This window comes from Phyllobates terribilis, unplaced genomic scaffold (genome assembly GCF_046119375.1).
Source record: "Phyllobates terribilis strain yellow unplaced genomic scaffold, ASM4611937v1 Scaffold_234__1_contigs__length_3078370, whole genome shotgun sequence".
NCBI classification, from domain to species: domain Eukaryota; kingdom Metazoa; phylum Chordata; class Amphibia; order Anura; family Dendrobatidae; genus Phyllobates; species Phyllobates terribilis.
In genome coordinates, this window is record NW_027362994.1 from 1,840,682 (window position 1) to 1,862,132 (window position 21,451).

A 21,451-nucleotide genomic window follows, 5' to 3' on the forward strand; every position below is an offset into this window, starting at 1 on the left:
GATCAATGAGAGGAACAGGCGGCCACGAGAGGTGGTGAGTTCCCCTTCAATGGATGTCTTGAAACAGAGGCTGGACAGACATCTATCTGAGAGGGTTTAGTGAATCCTGCTTTGAGCAGGGGGTTGGACCAGATGACCCAGGAGGTCCCCTCCAACTCTACCACTCTATGATTCTATATGTGGGGCCATCATACTATGTACAGGACTGTATGTGGAGCCATCATACTATGTACAGGGCTGTATGTGGAGCCATCATACTATGTACTGGACTGTATGTGGAGTCATCATACTATGTACAGGACTGTATGTGGAGCCATCATACTATGTGCAGGACTGTATGTGGAGCCATCATACTATGTGCAGGACTGTATGTGGGGCCATCATACTATGTACAGGGCTGTATGTGGAGCCATCATACTATGTACAGGGCTGTATGTGGAGCCATCATACTATGTGCAGGACTGTATGTGGAGCCATCATACTATGTGCAGGACTGTATGTGGGGCCATCATACTATGTACAGGACTGTATGTGGAGCCATCATACTATGTACAGGACTGTATGTGGAGCCATCACACTATGTGCAGGGCTGTATGTGGAGCCATCACACTATGTACAGGACTGTATGTGGAGCCATCATACTATGTACAGGACTGTATGTGGAGCCATCATACTATGTGCAGGACTGTATGTGGAGCCATCATACTATGTGCAGGACTGTATGTGGAGCCATCATACTATGTGCAGGGCTGTATGTGGAGCCATCATACTATGTACAGGGCTGTATGTGGAGCCATCACACTATGTACAGGGCTGTATGTGGAGCCATCATACTATGTACAGGACTGTATGTGGAGCCATCATACTATGTACAGGGCTGTATGTGGAGCCATCATACTATGTACAGGACTGTATGTGGAGCCATCATACTATGTACAGGGCTGTATGTGGAGCCATCACACTATGTACAGGGCTGTATGTGGAGCCATCATACTATGTACAGGGCTGTATGTGGAGCCATCATACTATCTACAGGGCTGTATGTGGAGTCATCATACTATGTACAGGGCTGTATGTGGAGCCATCATACTATGTACAGGGCTGTATGTGGAGCCATCATACTATGTGCAGGGCTGTATGTGGAGCCATCATACTATGTACAGGACTATATGTGGAGCCATCATACTATGTACAGGACTATATGTGGAGCCATCATACTATGTACAGGGCTGTATGTGGAGCCATCATACTATGTACAGGGCTGTATGTGGAGTCATCATACTATGTACAGGACTGTATGTGGAGTCATCATACTATGTACAGGACTGTATGTGGAGTCATCATACTATGTACAGGACTGTATGTGGAGCCATCATACTATGTACAGGACTGTATGTGGAGCCATCATACTATGTACAGGGCTGTATGTGGAGCCATCATACTATGTACAGGGCTGTATGTGGAGCCATCATACTATGTGCAGGACTGTATGTGGAGCCATCATACTATGTACAGGGCTGTATGTGGAGCCATCATACTATGTACAGGACTGTATGTGGAGCCATCATACTATGTACAGGACTGTATGTGGAGCCATCATACTATGTACTGGACTGTATGTGGAGCCATCATACTATGTACAGGACTGTATGTGGAGCCATCATACTATGTACAGGACTGTATGTGGAGCCATCATACTATGTACAGGGCTGTATGTGGAGCCATCATACTATGTACAGGACTGTATGTGGAGCCATCATACTATGTACTGGACTGTATGTGGAGTCATCATACTATGTACAGGACTGTATGTGGAGCCATCATACTATGTACAGGACTGTATGTGGAGCCATCATACTATGTACTGGACTGTATGTGGAGTCATCATACTATGTACAGGGCTGTATGTGGAGCCATCATACTATGTACAGGACTGTATGTGGAGCCATCATACTATGTACAGGGCTGTATGTGGAGCCATCATACTATGTGCAGGACTGTATGTGGAGCCATCATACTATGTACAGGGCTGTATGTGGAGCCATCATACTATGTACAGGGCTGTATGTGGAGCCATCATACTATGTACTGGACTGTATGTGGAGTCATCATACTATGTACAGGACTGTATGTGGAGCCATCATACTATGTACAGGACTGTATGTGGAGCCATCATACTATGTACTGGACTGTATGTGGAGTCATCATACTATGTACAGGGCTGTATGTGGAGCCATCATACTATGTACAGGACTGTATGTGGAGCCATCATACTATGTGCAGGACTGTATGTGGGGCCATCATACTATGTACAGGGCTGTATGTGGAGCCATCATACTATGTACAGGGCTGTATGTGGAGCCATCATACTATGTACTGGACTGTATGTGGAGTCATCATACTATGTACAGGACTGTATGTGGAGCCATCATACTATGTACAGGACTGTATGTGGAGCCATCATACTATGTACTGGACTGTATGTGGAGTCATCATACTATGTACAGGGCTGTATGTGGAGCCATCATACTATGTACAGGACTGTATGTGGAGCCATCATACTATGTGCAGGACTGTATGTGGGGCCATCATACTATGTACAGGGCTGTATGTGGAGCCATCATACTATGTGCAGGGCTGTATGTGGAGCCATCATACTATGTACAGGGCTGTATGTGGAGCCATCATACTATGTACAGGGCTGTATGTGGAGCCATCATACTATGTACTGGACTGTATGTGGAGTCATCATACTATGTACAGGACTGTATGTGGAGCCATCATACTATGTGCAGGACTGTATGTGGAGCCATCATACTATGTACAGGGCTGTATGTGGAGCCATCATACTATGTACAGGGCTGTATGTGGAGCCATCATACTATGTACTGGACTGTATGTGGAGTCATCATACTATGTACAGGACTGTATGTGGAGCCATCATACTATGTACAGGACTGTATGTGGAGTCATCATACTATGTACAGGACTGTATGTGGAGCCATCATACTATGTACAGGACTGTATGTGGAGCCATCATACTATGTACAGGGCTGTATGTGGAGCCATCATACTATGTACAGGACTGTATGTGGAGCCATCATACTATGTACAGGGCTGTATGTGGAGCCATCATACTATGTACAGGACTGTATGTGGAGCCATCATACTATGTACAGGACTGTATGTGGAGTCATCATACTATGTGCAGGACTGTATGTGGGGCCATCATACTATGTACAGGGCTGTATGTGGAGCCATCATACTATGTGCAGGACTGTATGTGGAGCCATCATACTATGTACAGGACTGTATGTGGAGTCATCATACTATGTACAGGACTGTATGTGGGGCCATCATACTATGTACAGGGCTGTATGTGGAGTCATCATACTATGTACAGGACTGTATGTGGGGCCATCATACTATGTACAGGACTGTATGTGGAGTCATCATACTATGTACAGGGCTGTATGTGGAGTCATCATACTATGTACAGGACTGTATGTGGAGCCATCATACTATGTACAGGGCTGTATGTGGAGTCATCATACTATGTGCAGGACTGTATGTGGAGTCATCATACTATGTACAGGACTGTATGTGGAGTCATCATACTATGTACAGGACTGTATGTGGAGCCATCATACTATGTACAGGGCTGTATGTGGAGCCATCATACTATGTGCAGGACTGTATGTGTAGTCATCATACTATGTGCAGGACTGTATGTGGAGTCATCATACTATGTGCAGGACTGTATGTGGAGTCATCACACTATGTACAGGACTGTATGTGGAGTCATCATACTATGTACAGGACTGTATGTGGAGTCATCATACTATGTACAGGGCTGTATGTGGAGCCATCATACTGTGTACAGGGCTGTATGTGGAGCCGTGTGCGCCATGACCTACAGCGACCGACAGAGGGCGGCAGACAAGTGCGAGGAGATGGAGGAGGCTACAGCCAGTGCTCCCAGCTCCTGTACGGTAAGTACAGACAATTTACCTGGCCATGTACAAGACATCGTTCACACGTTCCTGGCATTTTTTACATTTTCTTAAATGCATATATTTTGATTTTATTAAAAATGGGATTTATTAAAATTTTTGCGTCTGACATCTGCGGAATGAGTTAACTGAGAATTCATCAGTGAGCTTGCAACTTCTTTTTTGTAAGCTGTCATTTTACTGAGCCTACATGAAAGCTGAGCAGAACTTTGTGTCAGTGAGAGGAGCTCACTGACAGGTCCTCAGTTGACTCATTCCACAGCCACTTAAAAAGCCTGTAAAAGCCAAACGGTGAAAATTTTTTAATGGAACCAATTTGCAAAAAATATTTGGCGCAAAAATAAATGCATTTAAATACAAAAGAAAGTCCCCAAAGGTGACCATAACATTTAAAGGGGAAATGCCCGCTCAAACCAGATCCCTATGGACACAGCCCTGCTCAGAGTGGAAAAACATGGCTGCTCTGGTACAGAAACAGCGCCACATCTGCTCACAGGCGGTATTGCAGGACCCTGAGCTGTAATACCAAATACAACCCATTGGTCAGGGTGGCGCTGTTTTCCGTAACAATTATTTCTGCAGTGTTTCCCAAACTCCAGCCCTCATGGCCCCACAGGTCATGTTTTCAGGATCTCCTTAGTGTTACACAGGTGATGGAAGTATCATCAAGACATCAGGAATTCTCTCACCTGTGCAACACTATGGAAATCCTGAAAACGTGACCTGTGGGGGCCGTGAGGATGGGGTTTGGGGAACACTGCTCTAGATCAACGTGTTATTGTACTGGTTGAACTTGATGGACTTGTGCAGTCAACCTAAAAGGGAGTCTGTCAGCACAGAATGACTGTTCAAACCAAGCGCAGGCGCTTAGTGCATCATGGTGCAGCCAAACATTGAAGGTCGCCTTCCCACGTGCTTGTTTTCTCTCCATTTGCACACCTCGCCCCCCCCCACCTTTGATGATAGCTCTGGCTTCATAGATCAATGTTTGGCCAAATCACGGTGCACCGAGGGCCTGTGCTTGGTTTAAACAGTCGTTCTGTGCTGTCAGACTCTTTTTAAATGTTTGGCCTCGCCAAAGGTGCACTAAGCGCCTGTGTTATCACAGAATAGTGAGGACGGGTGTAGAGCGTGAGGCGTGGACATGGTGGTATCACACAATAGTGAGGACGGGTGTAGAGCGTGAGGCGTGGACATGGTGGTATCACACAATAGTGAGGACGGGTGTAGAGCGTGAGTCGTGGACGCGGTGGTAACACACAATAGTGAGGACGGGTGTAGAGCGTGAGGCGTGGACATGGTGGTATCACAATAGTGAGGATGGGTGTAGATCGTGAGGCGTGGACATGGTGGTAGCACAATAGTGAGGACGGGTGTAGAGCGTGAGGCGTGGACATGGTGGTATCACAATAGTGAGGACGGGTGTAGAGCGTGAGGCGTGGACATGGTGGTATCACAATAGTGAGGACGGGTGTAGAGCGTGAGGCGTGGACATGGTGGTATCACACAATAGTGAGGACGGGTGTAGAGCGTGAGGCGTGGACATGGTGGTATCACAATAGTGAGGACGGGTGTAGAGCGTGAGGCGTGGACATGGTGGTATCACAATAGTGAGGATGGGTGTAGAGCGTGAGGCGTGGACATGGTGGTAGCACAATAGTGAGGACGGGTGTAGAGCGTGAGGCGTGGACATGGTGGTATCACGATAGTGAGGACGGGTGTAGAGCGTGAGTCGTGGGTGCGGTGGTAATACAATAGTGAGGACGGGTGTAGATTGTGAGTCGTGGACGCGGTGGTAACACACAATAGTGAGGACGGGTGTAGATCGTGAGGCGTGGACATGGTGGTAGCACAATAGTGAGGACGGGTGTAGATCGTGAGTCGTGGACGCTGTGGCATCATACAATAGTGAGGACGGGTGTAGAGCGTGAGGCGTGGACATGGTGGTAGCACAATAGTGAGGACGGGTGTAGATCGTGAGTCGTGGACGCGGTGGTATCACACAATAGTGAGGACGGGTGTAGATCGTGAGTCGTGGACGCGGTGGTATCACACAATAGTGAGGACAGGTGTAGATCGTGAGTCGTGGACGCGGTGGTATCACACAATAGTGAGGACGGGTGTAGAGCGTGAGTCGTGGGTGCGGTGGTATCACACAATAGTGAGGACGGGTGTAGATCGTGAGTCGTGGGTGCGGTGGTAACACACAATAGTGAGGACGGGTGTAGATCGTGAGTCGTGGGTGCGGTGGTATCACACAATAGTGAGGACGGGTGTAGATCGTGAGTCGTGGGTGCGGTGGTATCACACAATAGTGAGGACGGGTGTAGATCGTGAGTCGTGGGCGCGGTGGAGTCACACAATAGTGAGGACGGGTGTAGATCGTGAGTCGTGGGTGCGGTGGTAACACAATAGTGAGGACGGGTGTAGATCGTGAGTCGTGGGTGCGGTGGAGTCACACAATAGTGAGGACGGGTGTAGATCGTGAGTCGTGGGTGCGGTGGAGTCACACAATAGTGAGGACGGGTGTAGAGCGTGAGTCGTGGGCGCGGTGGAGTCACACAATATAACATCTAGTAACAGAACGCTTCCTTTAATGGATGTTTTATACAAAAGTGAAGCCATAAAACCCTATAATACAAGAAACAATATTTCCTCCGTCCACATCGCACAGTTTCCTTCTCACAGAGCAGCAGTAACAGAACGCTGCAGATTCTCTGCAGAAACCTTTGGTGCCGTCTACACGACAGGAACGAGGCCACATTTTACCATTTGTACCACAAGACCCCGAACAACAGACAAGAAACACGAGGACATGAACAGAAGGACAAAAGAAATCAGGAATCTCCTCCGTGTAACCAGAAGTGGGATCAGCGGAGACTCGTCCTCGCACACCTTATCCAGACATGGCGGCCGCCAGCGCCTTCACTTCAAAGGCCTCCGGAGGAATGGCACCCCGACTCTGTAAAGGGAAACCGATAATAAAGGAAAACCAAATCATACGTGTAAACCTGGAGACGAGACAGAAGCATCATTTACCCCTTTATACAGTCAGGGGGTGAGCGCTCTTAAAGGGGTTCTCCATTTATATGGAGATAAACATTAAATGGATTCTCTTATCAAGACGACTGCTCTCTATATACCGTATTAGTGCTTATAGATATTATAGAGGGGTCTCCCGCCCCGAACCCCCAGCTGTGAGCTAGAATAATACCTGGCCCCACCATCCCCCCCGGTGTATAACGTCCGGCACCATCTTGCCCCCCCCGGTGTATAATGTCCTGCCCCATCTCGTCCCCTCCCCGGATGTATCATGTCCGGTCCCATCCCCCCCCTTCCTGGTGTATAACATCCAGCCCCATTGCTCCTCCTGTGCATAACGTCCGGCACCATCTTGCCCCCCCGGTGTATAATGTCCTGCCCCATTTCGTCCCCTCCGTAGGATTTGCAGTAGATTACATTCTTTTTATGGCAACGGGGAAAAGCAAAAAAAATTCCCAAATGTGTAAATAGACCCCTGAAAATATTTTGCATATACATTACAAAGCGACGCTCCGATCCCACACATTGCCTAGCGAGGCCCCGATCCCACACATTGCCCAGCGAGGCCCCGATCCCACACATGGCCCAGCGAGGCCCCGATCCCACACATGGCCCAGCGAGGCCCCGATCCCGAACATGGCCCAGCGAGGCCCCGATCCCGAACATGGCCCAGCGAGGCCCCGATCCCGAACATGGCCCAGCGAGGCCCCGATCCCGAACATTGCCTAGCGAGGCCCCGATCCCACACATTGCCTAGCGAGGCCCCGATCCCACACATTGCCTAGCGAGGCCCCGATCCCACACATTGCCCAGCGAGGCCCCGATCCCACACATGGCCCAGCGAGGCCCCGATCCCGAACATGGCCCAGAGAGGCCCCGATCCCGAACATGGCCCAGCGAGGCCCCGATCCCACACATTGCCCAGCGAGGCCCCTGATCCCACAGATGCCCAGCTAAATGACGTCATGGCACACCACCGTGCCCCCTACAACAGACCGGACGCATCGTACAGGAGACCGGGGGCCATCGGAAGGTAAGTATAATCTTTATTTTTTATTTTAAATTCTTTTTTTTTTTTACAGGTACTATGGTACCCGGGTCTGGATGAGAGTCTCCTCTTCTCCAGTCTCGGGTACCATCCGCACATAGAAACGCTTAATATCCGTATGTGCTAATGCGCTGACACGGATATTAAGTGATTCAATGCAAGTCAATGGCGGTAATTACGCTGCGTGTCCGCAAAATTAATGGACATGCTGCGGATTTTTCCGCAATGATAATCCACAGCGGATATTTCCGCAGCATGTGCACAGCACATGCGGATTATCATTGGGGACCATGGGGCACATATTACCAAGCGTTTTCGCTGCGGAAATTCCACGGCAAAAACGATTGAAAAACGCATAGTGGGCACGCAGCCTTAGGGCCTGTTCACATGTAGCGTTCTTGATGCATTTTTTTTATCCAAAACTTCCATGGGAAATAAACGCAGTAAAATGAATTAAATTTCTAAAATCTCATTCACACGGTGCGTTATTTCTTCTTGCGTTTTTATTTACCTGCGATTTCTTTACCCCCTTAACATCCGCCGTAACGTATTTTTATGGCTTTCATTAAGGGTACTTATTCCTCAGCGCCGTTAAAATGTGTCACTGTGGAATAAGTAAATAGCGCCGCCCGGCGGCGGTGATCCCTGCGGGTGTCAGCTGTGTGTGACAGCCGACACCCTGCAGTATCGGCCCCGGCCGGTCTTGATGCAGATCGGGGACGATTAATCCCTTAAATACCGCGGTCAATCGTGACAGCGGTATTTAAGTTGCTACAAGAGGGTCACAAGACCCCCTTAGTAACTATCGGACCCCAGCGATGAGAATCTCAGGTCCCGATGGTTACCATGGTACCCTGAGATGATGTGATGATCCCAGGGTACGGTGGCCTGTGAGATCCCGCAATAAGCTGGATCTCACAGGCAGTCAGTGAGTCAGACATGACTTACTGACAGGTCTCATACACTGCAGGGCAGGAGTACTGCATAGTATGAGAGCAATGATCAGAATAAAAATCACCCATGTCCCACAGTGGGACTTGGTGAAAAAGTAAAAAGAAAAGTTAAATAAAATATGTAAAAAAAAAAAAAACACACAAAGTGCACACAAATCACTAAAATCAGTTTTGCTGCTCAAAACACAGCGTTTGTGGTAAAAAAACAAAAATAAACGAAAAAACGTACACATAAATGGTATCGCCGCGTCCGGAACAACCCGCTCTATAAAACTAGCGTTATTTAGTCCGCTTGGCGAATGCTCCTTCCCTTCCGAGCCATGCCATGCGCCCAAACAGTGGTTTTCCCCCACATATGGGGTATCGGGTTACTCAGGAGGAATTCACTGGATTTTATTTGAGGGGGCGGGAGCCATGTCGCTTTTCCAGAGTCTTTGTTCTACCAGTAACGTGGGATCCCCTATAGTCCCAGTGACAGATGACGGACCTGAGAGGGGGCTGGTTTTGTGTGGGATAAATTAGGGGTTTTATTGTTAACATTTTGGGGTACATAATTTTCGATTGCTTCCAGAATAAGGCTGGGATCACCTTCTTGTGTTCTACGCTGAGCACTTACATCGGAGTTTCTGTGTAAATCCCACAAAAATGCGATTCAGACGAAACCCCCAACAGAACCACCCACCACAAAGAGGCAGATGGAGACATTTTGGAGTCTGTTTGACATCTGCTCTGGTGGTCTCCATGTTTGTAGGCGCACACAGATCTGTGGTCGTCCACACTTGTGCTCTAAAAAAATGCCTAAAATGATGGTACGCCACTGGAACACAGACCAGTCAAAAGAGGCGACATCAGCCTCATAAGTGAGTGGCTCCATCTGGGTTTTTTGTCTGAATTGCGGTTTTGGTGAATTTACACGGAAACCCCGGTGTAAGCGCTCAGCGGAGAGCGCAGGATAAACGTGAGCTGAGCCTTATTCTGATTTTTTTAGAAGCTGAATGAAGAAATAGGCAGCAGTACCAGAATAGTTCTTATTTTTTCGCAGTTCACAGTGCGGAGTAAGTGATAAGGCAGATTTATTCTTTGGGTCGGTGCGATTACAGCGATACCAGATTTATATGTTGTTTTTTTAGGTTTTGCTGCTATCACACAGTAAAAATGCTTTTTTTCGCGGGACGAGTAGCAGTTTTTTTTGGTACCATTTGGGGCACGCAGTAATTTTTTATCGCTTTTTATTCCGATTTTTCAGACACAGAATGAACAAAAACCAGCAATTCAGTTATTGATTTTATTTTTTATGCCGTTCACTGTGCGGTAAAAGTGATAAGACAGATTTGTCTGTCGGGTCGGTACGATTACAGAGATACCAGATTTATCTATTTTTTATGCTTTGCTATTTTTACAGTTTTTTCTTTAATTTTTGTTTTATCACAAACGTTACGTTTTGAGCGGCGAAAAGGATTTTAGTGATTTGTGTGCACTTTTTGTGTGTTTTTTTTAGTTTTTTTACACATTTTAGTTCACTTTTTTTACTTTTTCACCTAGTCCCACTGTGGAACATGAGGGATTGTCACTTTGATAGCTGGGTATCTTAGGGTACCATGGTAACCATTGGGACCCGTGATTCTAATCGCAGGGGTCCGATGATTACTAAGGGGGTCTTAGTTACGGCGGTTGTAAAGGGGTTAATTGTTTTTTACTGCAACTTTTCCTGGCTGAGATCAGCACCAAAAGTGCATGAAAACAAAAAAGCATTAAAACTTGCTGAAAATATTTGCTGTAGATTTATGGTCATAACCTGCGTTTTTCATGCAGAAAAAAATGCATCAAAAACCCTACGTGTGAACAGACGCTTCAATGGACGCTCTGCAATCAGGGTCAGAAACGTTCCTGTGGCTGAGGGTCCGCAGGGCGAGAGGCGCACGTCCCTCCAGCAGGAGAACCGGACACTTACGTTCTGGCTGCCGACATCCAGTGTCATGGACGCTAGCTCGTGCTCCGTTTTGGGAAGGTTACAGAGGAAGCCGACCACCTGCAGCCGGTTGTACTTCAGCAGCTGATGCCTCATTTCTAGAGAAACAAAAAAGATTACAAAGAAATGAAATATTAAAGGGATATTCTGACTTTCACACGCAGAGCAACAGCACCGCGCTGACACTACATCCCGTGCATCGCCGCGCTGACGCTACATCCCGTGCATCGCCGCGCTGACGCTACATCCCGTGCATCGCCGCGCTGACGCTACATCCCGTGCATCGCCGCGCTGACCCTACATCCCGTGCATCGCCCCGCTGACCCTACATCCCGTGCATCGCCGAGCTGACCCTACATCACGTGCATCGCCCCGCTGACCCTACATCCCGTGCATCGCCCCGCTGACCCTACATCCCGTGCATCGCCACGCTGACCCTACATCCCGTGCATCGCCACGCTGACCCTACATCCCGTGCATCGCCACGCTGACCCTACATCCCGTGCATCGCCACGCTGACCCTACATCCCGTGCATCGCCACGCTGACACTACATCCCGTGCATCGCCACGCTGACACTACATCCCGTGCATCGCCACGCTGACACTACATTCCGTGCATCGCCACGCTGACACTACACCCCGTGCATCGCCGCCCTGACCCTAGATCCCGTGCATCGCCACGCTGACACTAGATCCGGTGCATCGCCGCCCTGACACTGCACCCCGTGCATCGCCGCCCTGACACTAGATCCCGTGCATTGCCGCGCTCCTGCTCGCTACATGCAGCTCTTCTGCATCACGAGGGTGGACTTTGCTTTAGCTGTTCTATGTGGCGGACTATAGTTCCCAGCATGCACTGATGACTATACTTCTGGCTGTCCTGTAGTCTCCACTATCTCGTGTATTTCATATTGTGCAGTTTGTCCAACAGGACTGAGGGTATATACCGTATACATGGCCATACCTGGTCTCTTCACTCGGAGGAGGTTGCGATTTTCTTTCCAGTATTCCTTAATCTGATCGAAGCTAAACAGACAGAGGCGTTAGATCACCGATCCCGGGGTCAGTGGACATAGACTACACAACAGAACTAGGCCCACAGACAGTACTGGACTCGGCCCCCACATACAACGGTGTCTGCTACAGCAATGAGAGGGTCGCACTGCTCCGCCAAGAGCTGCAATCCTTTCACTAACCAGATCAGTGGTGGCTCAGGATCCCCATCGATCACACAGAGTTCCTAGAAAACCCTTTTAATTGTCCTATAAGGAAAAGTTCTGCAACTTTCTAACATACTTTGTGCATTCATTTTCAATACTTGCGTTTGCTGTCAGTAAATAGAAACATTCACCCTTATATCCAGAGGCTAACAGCCTATCATAGGGGCTGTTTTATGCTGCCTTTCAGTAGAGCCCCGGTCCTGAGACCCCATCGAATGGTCAAAACGCAGCTCTGAAGTGGGCAGCTCCTGCAGCTGCATGGGCGCAGCAGAGAGGGGTGTACGGGCTTATTAGTAAGTCTGTGGGTCTGTACACCCTTAAGAACATTGTGTTGACTGAAAAGTGGGGGTCTCAGAACTTGGACCACCCTTTTGATACAGAGTTAGTTACAATGTATCAGAATCCTCTTTCATTTTTTCAGTAGGGATGTTTCCATTCGCAGACAGCAAGCAAAGAGCTTGAAAATGGCTACAGAATGTAAAACAATGTAAATGAGAAATTTGCAGAACTTTGATTAAACTTTTATAATTATGTTCTCCACAAGAAAAAAAAAAAAAAAAAAAATCGATGTGACGAATAGTGAGCGATGTAAGAGGAGGTGAAGTCTGGACAATGTATGGCCCCGATGTTACCCAGAACACCCACCAGGTTCTTGCATAGAAGGCTTTGGGGAGACTAAACGAGCAGCAGCTGTTCTCCTGATACAGGGGCAGGAGGGTCTTGCGGTTCTCAGAATCGTACACAGTGAAAAACCTCGAAGAAAATGCAACAGCGTCAGTAAGCTGCAGCATAAGGACCTGGAAACACGTTGTGACTTGTGAAATAAATACAAAACAATAACAAGTGCTGATAATTCATCCCCAAATTGTGGAAAAATAATATGGGAGTAGTTCCAGTTTATGTAGTGATGTTGGGGATGTCAGTGCCTCCTAAATCATTTATGAAATAACGTATCAGAATTAATACCAATTTATTATAGAGTTCAACTGAGCTTCAAAAAATGTATATGCAATGAGCTCCCCCTAGTGGTGGCTGTATTAATCTGTATGTAGTGAGTTCCCCCTAGTGGTGACTGTATGAATCTGTATGTAGTGAGCTTCCCTAGTGGTGGCTGTATAAATCTGTATGTAGTGAGCTCCCTCTAGTGGTGGCTGTATAAATCTGTATGTAGTGAGCTCCCCTAGTGGTGACTGTATAAATCTGTATGTAAGTTAGCTCCCCCTAGTGGTGGTTGTATAAATCTGTATGTAGTGAGCTCCCCCTAGTGGTGGCTGTATAAATCTCTATGTAGTGAGCTCCCCCTAGTGGTGGTTGTATGAGTCTGTATGTAGTGAGCTCCCCCTAGTGGTGGCTGTATAAATCTGTATGTAGTGAGCTCCCCTAGTGGAAGTTGTATAAATCTGTATGTAGTGGGCTCCCCCTAGTGGAGGCTGTATAAATCTGTATGTAGTGAGCTCCCCCTAGTGGTGGCTGTATAAATCTCTATGTAGTGAGCTCCCCCTAGTGGTGGTTGTATGAGTCTGTATGTAGTGAGCTCCCCCTAGTGGTGGCTGTATAAATCTGTATGTAGTGAGCTCCCCTAGTGGAAGTTGTATAAATCTGTATGTAGTGAGCTCCCCCTAGTGGAGGCTGTATAAATCTGTATGTAGTGAGCTCCCCCTAGTGGTGGCTGTATAAATCTGTATGTAGTGAGCTCCCCCTAATGGTGGCTGTACAAATCTATATGCAGTGCGCTCCCCCTGGTGGTGGCTGAAGTAAATCATAATTTTATCACTGTATTCATGGTAACAGGGTATTTGGATCTCTGTATCAGAACCAGCAATCCGAAATGTTGTCCTACTAAAATATATGTTCAGTAAATGCCTCAATACTTGGTCGGGCTCCTTTTGCATAAATTCCTGCATCAATGCGGCAATGTGGCATGGAGGCGATCAGCCTGTGGCACTGCTGAGGTGTTATGGAAACCCAGGTGGCTTTGATAGCAGCCTTCAGCTCATCTGTATTGTGGGGTCTGGGGTCTCATCTTCCTCTTGACAATACCCCATAGATTCTCTATAATAGATTCTCTATGGGGTTAAGGTCAGGCGAGTTTGCTGACAATCAAGCACAGTGATCCTGTTGTGTGTAAACCAGGTATTGGTACTTTTGGCAGTGTGGACAGGGGCCAAGTCCTGCTGGAGAATGACATTTCCATCTCCATAAAGCTTGTGGGCAGAGGGAAGCATGAAGTGCTGTAAAATGTCCTGGTAGACGGCGGCGCTGACTTTGGTCTTGATAAAACACAGTGGACCTCCACCAGCAGATGACATGGCTCCCCAAACCATCACTGATTGTGGAGCCTTCACACCAGACCTCCAGCAGCTTGGATTGTGGCCTCTCCACTCTTCCTCCAGACTCTGGGACCTTGATCTCCAAATGAAATGCAGAATTTACTTTGCATTTACTTAGTGTTAATGACTGCCTTCTGGCCATCACTTTTCCTTCCATGATGAACTAACTCCTAACATCCACTGAAAGATGCAGACTTTCAGGACCTGCTGGAATTAGAGTTTTCTACATAAATTGTATTCTTAAGTGTTAGATCACATGTAGAAGTCAAATTCATATCAATATTTTTGGAGCACAGTGTTGCGGGTAAGGCTATGTTCACATGTTGCAGTTGCAATGCTTTCAAGAAAAAAAAAAAAAATCACAGCAAAAGAGTGCATTTAAAAAAATAGAATTAGACTTACCGGTAATTCGGTTTCTAAGACCCTCCACGACAGCACCAACAGGAGGTGGCCTCCCCATCCTAATTAGAGACAGGAAACAAGAGGTTAAATAGCCCTCCCCTTCCCTCTAACCTAGGTGTTTTTCCAAGGACCACACACTATGAATGCTTGAAATATTTATTAACACCAAGGAATTTAAATGAACAGAGTTTTCATAGGGGGGAAATCACCCGTGCTGTCATGGAGGGTCTTAGAAACCGAATTACCGGTAAGTCTAATTCTATTTTCTCTAATCCCCTCCACGACAGCTCCAACAGGAGTAATACCAGAGAATATCGTTAGGGAGGGACTACAGCTTGCAGGACTTTTCTGCTAAAGGCTAAATCTTTTATAGACATCAAATCTAATCGGTAATGCTTGGTAAAGGTATGGACCAAGGAGCAAGCAGCAGCTTTGCAGATCTGCTCGATGCAAGCGCTGGCCCTTTCAGCCCATGAGGCAGACATGGCTCTGGTGGAATGAGCTTTTAGCAACACTGGAGGAGGCAGATCTTGACTTTTATACGCCTCCGTGATTGCTTTTTTTAATCCAGTTAGCTGGAGAACTCTTGGAGGCTTTCTTCCCTATGTTTGGTCCCCAGTACTGGACAAAAAGATTCTGATCCTTCCTCCAAGGCTCCGTCTGTTGTAGATAGTAAAGGATGATTCTTCTGACATCTAGAGAATGGAATTCTGATTCTCTGTTGTCTCTGGGATTTTGACAAAACGATGGGAGAATTATCTCCTGGGACATGTGAAAATGGGATGATACCTTTGGAAGGAAAGAAGGGTCTAGGCGGAAGATTATTCTGTCATCTATGATTCTCAGATAAGGTTCCCTGACGGAAAGGGCCTGGATCAAGCCAACTCTTCTTGCTGTTATTGCTACTAACAGAGCTGCCTTCCAAGATAATTTGTTCATCTGAGTTTGGGTCATAGGTTCAAAGGGAGGGATAGACCATTTAGAACTATATTTAGGTCCCAGGTAGGAACCATGATGGGCCTTCTCGGGCATATTCTAGAGGCTGCTGTTATGAACCTCTTTATCCACCGGTGGTCAGACAGGTTTTTGTCAAAAAATGAACTTAGAGCAGAAATCTGGACTTTCAAGGTGCTGGGTTTTAGCCCTTTAGACAGACTGTCCTGTAAAAAATCCAGTATTCTGGCAATATCAGGGTGAAAGGGATCAATAGGAGTAGAACCATACCACGTAGAGAAGGTCTTCCATATTTTTAAATAGATGGCATTAGTGACCGGTTTCCTGATTTTCAGCAGGGTGTCTATTACAATATCCGAGAGCCTTTTTGCTTCCAGGATTAAGGCTTCAGAAGCCAGGCTGTCAGGCATAAGCTGTGGGGAGCCTGATGAAATATCGGACCTTGATGGAGTAGATCGTGGTCCGGAGGCAGGATAAGAGGGCCTTCTGGGTTTAGAAGGTTCAGAGTCCCAAACCAACTTCTTTTCGGCCATAGAGAGGCAATCAGAATGGTCTTGACCTTGTCCACTCTGATTTTTTGCAAGGTCCTCAGCAGTAATGGAATTGGAGGGAATGCGTAGGCCAACCTGAAGCTTCATGGGTGAGAAAAAATGCATCTACCTTTGCATGATTCTCCCTCGGGTCTATGGAGAAATATCGATTCACCTTTGTATTCTGTCGCTTTGCAAACAGGTCTATGTCTGGGAGTCCCCATTTCCTGGTTATTAGCTGAAACATGCTTGAACGGAGGCTCCATTCTCCCGGATTTATTTCTGCCCTGCTTAGGAAGTCTTTTACATGAAGGGCTGACAGAGACAGGAGATGATGCTCTGCCCAAAGGAAAAGTCTTGCCGAGACTTCTCGAAGGCTTTTGAACCTTGTACTGCCCTGATGACGAAGATGGGCCACTGTTGTCCTGTTGTCTCAATAAATCATGACACGTGTTCCCTGGAGAATAGGACCTGCTGTCTTCAGGGCCTCCTCTACTGCTTTTAGTTCATTGAAATTCGAGGATTGGCCCAGATGCCCTGGAAGGTCTTCTGGGATATGACTGCTCCCCAACTTCTTTTGCTGGCGTCCGTTGTTAAAGAAGAGATCAGGTGCTGAATCCAAGCAATCCCTTTGGTCAAATTTCCTGGGTTGACCGACCAGTTGAGAGATACCTTCACATGGTGGGGAAGAGATATTTTTGAGTTGAGCATCTCTGGAAACTTGTCCCAGCGAGAAAGGATAAAGTTCTGAAGGATTCTTGTATGAGACTGGGCCCAGGGGACCGCCTGAATGCACGCTGTTATCGACCCCAGGACCGACATGGCAAACCTTATGGATACCGTCTTTTGGCTCTTTAGTATTTGGATCCTTGATCTCACATTTAACCGTTTGGACGCTGGCAGTAAGGACCTCTGGTTTTGAGAATCCAAGAGAATTCCTAAGAAGACCTTTTGAGTTGATGGGGTAAGGTCTGACTTTTCTCGATTTATGATCCAGCCCAAGGATCCCAGGATCTATAGGACGGATTGAAGTTGGTCTCTGAGAACGGAAGAAGGAGCCGTGACGAGGAAATCGTCCAGAAAAGGGATGATGCAGATATTTTCTTCCCTGATAAATGCAACTACTTCCACCAGGATTTTTGTAAAGGTCCGGGTTGCTGAGGAGATGCCGAAGGGAAGGACCCTGAACTGAAAATGGCATACGGTCTGATTTAGAGAGACAGCAAATCTCAGACAACACTGGTAATCTGGGTGGATGGGCACATGGTAATATGCATCTTTTAGGTCTATGGTAGCCATGACAAAGTTTTTCCCGATCAGAGGAACCGTGGATTTTACAGACTCCATTTTGAATCTTTGATAAAGAATATATTGATTCAGAAGCTTCAGGTTGATAATAACCTGGTGGGTTCCATTTGTTTTTTTTTACCAGGAACAATCTTGAGTAATGTCCCTTGCCCTGCTCTGCTTCTGGCACGGGACTAATTACTGCTGAAGATAGCATTTGCTGAAGCTCTGATGTTAGAACTTTCTGGAGTTTTGCTGACGGGAGAGATGTTATTTCCAGTCTCTGAGGAGGAAAGGAGGAAAATTCTATTTTTATTCCTGACCTGACCCAGTCTAGGATCTTACAGTTTGATGTTATCTTCCTCCATAGCCTGAAGAATCCTGAGATTCTGCCCCCTACTTGTCTGGCGTCATTGCCTATCAGAACGTTGGGACTGAAAAATGTTTTTAACCTCTACCCCCTTTGGGGTAGCTCCAGCAACCCGCTTTACCTTTTCCTCTGTATGAGGTATTATGTGGTTGAGGGGGACAAAATGGCCTCTTTTTGGTTCTGGGAGAGATTTGTTTTTATCGGACACTTTCTACAATAAATTGTCCAGCAGTGGACCAAACACGTACTCCCCTTTGAAAGGTATGGAGCATTACTTGGATTTAGAAAGGATGTCACCACTCCACATCTTTAACCATAGAGCCCTTCTTGCGGCATTGGAGAGAACCGAAGTTCTTGCTGCAATCAGGACAGATTCAGTGGAGGCGTCCGCCAGGAATCCCGCTGCCTTCTGTAAGAGGGTGTAGAGAGGCCAGAAGATCTTCTCTGGAAGTACCGCTCTGGATATAATCTTCTAACTGATGTAACCAGCGGAACAAGGTTCTTGTGACACAGGTGGAGGTGACGTTTGTTCTTAGGGCAGCAGCTGATGTCTCCCATGACTTTCTCAGTAAACTGTCCATCTTACGATCAAGTGGATCCTTAAGCTGAGAGGAGTCTTCAAAGGGTAGGGTAGTCTTTTTCGCTACCCTGGCCACCTGAATGTCGACTTTAGGCATCTCTGTCCAGCATTTAGAGATGTTTCCATCTAAGGGAAAGCGATCCTTTAGGTCAGGGTTCCCCAACTCCAGTCCTCAAGGCCCACCAACAGGTCATGTTTTCAGGATTTCCTTAGTATTGCACAGGTGATGTAATTATTGCCTGTGCAGGTGATGTAATTATCACCTGTGCAATACTAAGGAAATCCTGAAAACATGACCTGTTGGTGGGCCTTGAGGACTGGAGTTGGGGAACCCTGCTTTAGGTCAGATGGGATGTTCAGCCTTCTTTCTGGAAATTCCCATTCATTCAGAATTGAATTCTGGACGTTGTCATGAATGGGGAACACCATTCTCTTCCTTGATCTCAATCTCCCAAACTTCTCGTCTTGGACAGTACGTGGCGTTTTTTCTTCTTCCACGCCCATTGCGCTTCTGATGGCAAGTAAAAGTTCCTCCATGTCATCAGAGAAGAAGAAGAATTTCCTATCCTCCTGATCAGTACTGATGTCTGGAGTGACCTCGCCTTCTTCTAACCATTCCTCCTGGGCTGAATTTTCTGCCTCAGAGTCTGAGGAATTTTCTGGGGGCATACTTCCTCTTTTTTTATACTGAGGGACCCCCCCGAAAAAGATTGTGAGAAGGTGGCTAACGACAACTGGATCTCTTGGCGCACCATTCCCCTGACTTCAACCATTAGGGATGATTGTTCCTCACAGACCATCTTCTCTGTACACGGCTGACATAGGGCCTTTTTGTGGGTGAGTGGGAGTTTCTTATTGCAAATGGCACATCTGTGACTTGCAGGTTTTTCCTTTTGATTTCAGTGCAGGATCCTTGTCACACTAAAATAATAAGGGGAAAACATAAGAATGGATCCTGCACCAAGACGGACCTACCCATACCAGACATACTCACTGGGCCAGAGTTTGTGCTGGGCTCTGCAGATGCAGCTTTAGGGGCAGACACATCCATCTTTAGAACCTCAGTCCTTCCTTATGGTGTCTTCCATCAGGGTCTTTTTATACAGTTACCGAGATCCAGCGCTGTCCTCATCCAATAGGATGAGGCCCCCCCCTCTCCTGATATCAGGTCCACCAATCCTGATTATTGCACTTTTTTAATTGAAATTTCAAATTTCCAAAATGACAGTGCGTTCCACCCTGGAACGCAACCAGAAGTGACGACGCGGCCATTGAATGGACCGGCGCGCGTCACTTCCTATGAGCTCTCCATGCGGCCAGCTATACACCGGAGGAGAGCGTTGCGCTCAGGGAGAGGGGGAGACATCGCAACTGGCTGGGGAGCTACAGGAGGCCCCCAACCAATATCTTCTCACCATCCAGCATTGAATGAGCTCTGGAGGAAGGTGCGGTCCCGCTGGGAGGAAAGAGCAGCGGACATGGAAGGAAGGCACAGGGCGATCGATCCACGGCTACCCGGCTGAAAGGTACTGATTTTTGGGGAAGCAGATTGCTGGCCACAGCCCCACCAGAAGGAAACCTCTTCATCCCTTAGGGACAAGAAAAACACTGAGGTTAGAGGGAAGGGAAGGGCTATTTAACCTCTTGTTTCCTGTCCCTAATTAGGATGGGGAGGCAACCTCCTATTGGTGCTCTCATGGAGGTGATTAGAGAAAGCAGCATGTGAATGCAGCCTAAGGCTATGTTCACACATTGCGTTTTTATGAAAATTAAAAGCTGCTTTTTACAATGTCGGCAAAAGCTAGGAGATTTCAGAAATCTCAAGTTCACGCTTATTTTTTTTTACTCTTCCTGACTGAATTGGAAAACTGATGCATGTTAATTCTTTCAGCGTTTTTGAAGTGTTTTTTCACTCATAGAAAGTAACAAGTAAGCGCAAAAAAGCAGCAAAACAGCAGCAGAAAACGTTGCCAGCAGTTCTTACAGCGCTTTTAGTGAAAAAAAACAAAACCAGGCATGGCTGGACGTGAAACCCATTTATTTCTGTGATTTTCCCACATTTAAACCTAAATGTCTTGGTTTCCTCACCCGAGATGGCAGATAGGATTAGTACATTTTAATTAAATTAGTGATATGTGTAAAAGGAAACAATACCTGATATCTCAATGCACCGCCAAGTCTTGGGTAAACTATGACTGACCAATTCAATTCCCCTAGCTGTTTTTACACTTCCAATTGTGTATTTTTTCATGAATAGTCACTAGTTTTTCAGACATAAAAATCTTTTTCCACTAAATTATTGTATCAAATTGCCCCTTTTCCCCAAAATGTTTTCTGGTGTCACATCCGTCTGTTGTTGGTGGCCTAACACCTTGCATTGCTCATGCTTGTATGGTGGAAGCAAAGCTGAACTTTGGGATCCTGAAGAACGCAGCAAAAAGACGCAATAAAAAACAGTTTTTTTTGTCTGCAGCTTTTTTACTGCCAAGACATCAAGTTTTGGCTGCAGAAAAAAACAGCAGCAAAAACGCAATGTGTGAACATACTGTAAAAACATGACACCTTTAACAAGTTCAATTGCAAACCTTTCTGGTAAAACTACATGTAACATGGGTCATATTGTGCACTTACTCTTTACAGCAAGTGCCATAAACCACCAATACCCCCCTATTGCAATCTCTATATACGTCGGTGGAGATTTGGCTACACACAGACGCGCCTCCTCATTCCAATATATGGAGAATGCGGCTGA

General features: G+C 46.8%; 2 long non-coding RNA genes across 2 annotated transcripts in view; one reads left to right on the forward strand and one right to left on the reverse strand.

Moving 5' to 3' along the window:
• The window catches only part of LOC141215244 (uncharacterized), a 23,314-nt gene continuing 1,863 nt past the window's right edge, over window positions 1-21,451 (forward strand). The window contains exon 1 of the long non-coding RNA XR_012284335.1: window positions 1-34. This is a non-coding gene — a long non-coding RNA (uncharacterized lncRNA). The remainder of the gene's footprint in view (window positions 35-21,451) is intronic.
• The window catches only part of LOC141215243 (uncharacterized), a 24,877-nt gene continuing 15,416 nt past the window's right edge, over window positions 11,991-21,451 (reverse strand). Inside the window, exons 5-6 of the long non-coding RNA XR_012284334.1 lie at window positions 12,892-12,999; window positions 11,991-12,052 (exon numbers count right to left, since the gene is read on the reverse strand). This is a non-coding gene — a long non-coding RNA (uncharacterized lncRNA). The remainder of the gene's footprint in view (window positions 12,053-12,891; window positions 13,000-21,451) is intronic.